The 2,500-nt window shown below is 41.0% G+C and overlaps 2 protein-coding genes across 2 annotated transcripts in view; one reads left to right on the forward strand and one right to left on the reverse strand.

Annotated features, from left to right (window-relative positions):
- The window catches only part of LOC101855696 (GTPase IMAP family member 7), an 8,009-nt gene extending 6,758 nt beyond the window's left edge, over nt 1-1,251 (reverse strand). Inside the window, exon 1 of the mRNA XM_005112676.3 lies at nt 1,149-1,251. The gene's annotated coding sequence lies outside the window, so the exon portion shown is untranslated. The remainder of the gene's footprint in view (nt 1-1,148) is intronic.
- The window catches only part of LOC101855922 (solute carrier family 22 member 16), a gene marked incomplete at its 3' end in the record, with an annotated part of 25,200 nt that overhangs the window by 18,483 nt on the left and 4,217 nt on the right, over nt 1-2,500 (forward strand).

A 2,500-nucleotide genomic window follows, 5' to 3' on the forward strand; every position in this document is an offset into this window, starting at 1 on the left:
CTCTCTCTCTCTCTCTCTCTCTCTCTCTCTCTCTCTCTCTCTCTCTCTCTCCTGCTATTGCAGTGTTCCTGGGTTAATACCAATTGACACTATCTTTTGATTTCTAATAATGCATACTCCTAAAAGTCATCAATACTATCTCATCAATACGATCAATAATATTGCATTGGATATACGCTCTGCCTAGATTTCGTGATTGTCAATGTCTAGGCCTAGATCTAGATTTAGATTTAGTACATCGTGAGCCTATACACCCAGTGCCCGATACCGGTACGCTAGATTTATCCTCTGATCTTATCACTCGTTACCGAAGTGAGACTATTTTTAAATCTAATGTTTTTCTTTTAAAATAATTTAGATGTAGATAAATTATTGAAATACGTTGATCAATACTTTAGTTTGGTAGATAGATCTATAATATTATAATACAATTATTTAGATCTAGATAAAGAATAGAATGGGTCCTAGAGTAGAGTAGGATTAACTAGGACGCTCTCATAATGTTCTCTATCCAACAAGCCCAGCTGCCAGGGCCAAGCCATCGGGGCTCAGTCACACGCTCGCTGGGGGCGTGGCCTATTTTACGTGTGCTACGGTTGTTGTTTTTTACAGAGGGAAAGAGAGAGCTGCAGCATCTTACCGTAGGCTGTACTATCTTTGGTAAAAGTACGTAGTGAGAAGGATGACAAAGAGAACAAAAGAAAGAAGAGATCAGAAAATGAGAAAGCCATGTAGCCTAAAGACAGACAAATTTTTTAAAGAAATAATGGTACCAGCCAGTAACAACAGCCAGGAAGGGTATGTAATATGCTAACTCGTGAACACCAAACACATTAGGTAATAATAAACCCTCTCATTTTATTTAGTATCACCATAACCTTAGTCTTTAAACTGGAAAGAACACAATTCTTTTTTTTTTTCCTAAGTGGCCTAAAATAATGAAGCCCTTCCACGCGCCAACCTAAATGAAGAACCGGATCTGTTCCTCGCGAAGGCGTTGATCTAGCAACGTCAATTTTAACAAATGTCTTTCAACGAAGTTCACACGACAAGCTAACATGACTGCTTGATTTACATTTTAGTTAATAAACATTCTTTTGCGTCATGTTTCCTACTGTGATCTAGGTGTACAATACAATATTACTGACCTTTTGTTGGAAGCTGATGGACCTCCGTTGAAAATCGGTGTGCTGACTGGTGAATGCGAAAACACCCGTCAGCTCACCTTATTTATTCCCTGCCACAGCGCTTTTCCCAGGGAAATGTTATTTTTAGCGCGACGGGATTTCACAACCTTACAGCGCCAGCTATGACGGTGTACTGGATTTTCCCGATTATAACAAGGATGAACCGTTCCGGGAGCAAGATAACTGGTGACTGTCTGAGCGGGTTTCCCTGATTACTGCGTGCCTAGCGTGTGTGTGTGCGTATGTGTGTGTGTGTGTGTGTGTGTGTGTGTGTGTGTGTGTTCGTGTGTGTATGTGTGTGTATGTGTGTAAGCTTGTCTGTGTGTCTGGTTTTATTTTCATTTGTGTCTGAGCAGTCTGAGAACCAGGGAAAATACTACTGAAAAATAAAAACACTCCTGTGACTGACTCTAAACATTCCTATCATGTACATGTACATGTAACAATTAAAAAGCTTTTGTAGCAACCTTTTTGTCGTATAATATGTACCACCAGTTTATGATTTTTTTATCTGGCTTAAAGTAGATCTTGACTACTTCAAGGATTTTCAGGCGAAACGAAACACGTTCGAAGCTTTAAAGACGCTATCAGCCGAAACGTAGCTGGCGCTTTCTTCAAAGGAAACCTTCTGTGTACCACGCGAACAGAGATCACGCGCTTAGAATCGTGGTATTATTTTTAGCTCGTCCTTTGTACCAGTAAAGACCGTAAAATTACCGGTATAATCATTGCTTTGTACTCGTACCTGTCAGCATTCCGGGAAAGTTAAATTTGAATTAGTCATACGCCGGTCGGAAAACAGGAAATAACTAGATCTATGTGGGTTGCAGAGTTGCTGTTTTTTGTCTTTTTGTTTTGTTTTTGTTTTTGTTAGTGTTTTACATCGCTCGCAAGTGCATACGGTCATAATTTATCATGAGCGCACCGGACACATTAAAAACATTTTCAGTTGGTAGGACATTTTGAACGTTGTCCGGATGGCGGCCAAAGCCTACTCTTACCGATTTTGGACCACCAAGAAATCTTTAACGTGCGCAACTTGCACACGGGACCCCCGAGATTTTTCGCCTTTATCCGAGATGACTAAGTGTTAGAAATCTTACTGCCAAAATTTTGATCAGGAGAGTGGCTGAAAGACAGCAGTGAAAGGAGGACCCAAGGAGTAGCAGTAGAAAGGAGGACCCAAGGAGTAGCAGTAGAAAGGCTTGAGAAAGAGTGAGGGGAGAAGGCAGAGGAGGTAGTGGTTGGGGGCAGAAAGTGGAGGTGGAGACAGAAGCAGATGACAGAACATTGTTAGAGAACAGGAAAGGATG

Source organism: Aplysia californica, unplaced genomic scaffold (assembly GCF_000002075.1).
Source record: "Aplysia californica isolate F4 #8 unplaced genomic scaffold, AplCal3.0 scaffold01360, whole genome shotgun sequence".
Classification (NCBI taxonomy): Eukaryota; Metazoa; Mollusca; class Gastropoda; order Aplysiida; family Aplysiidae; genus Aplysia; species Aplysia californica.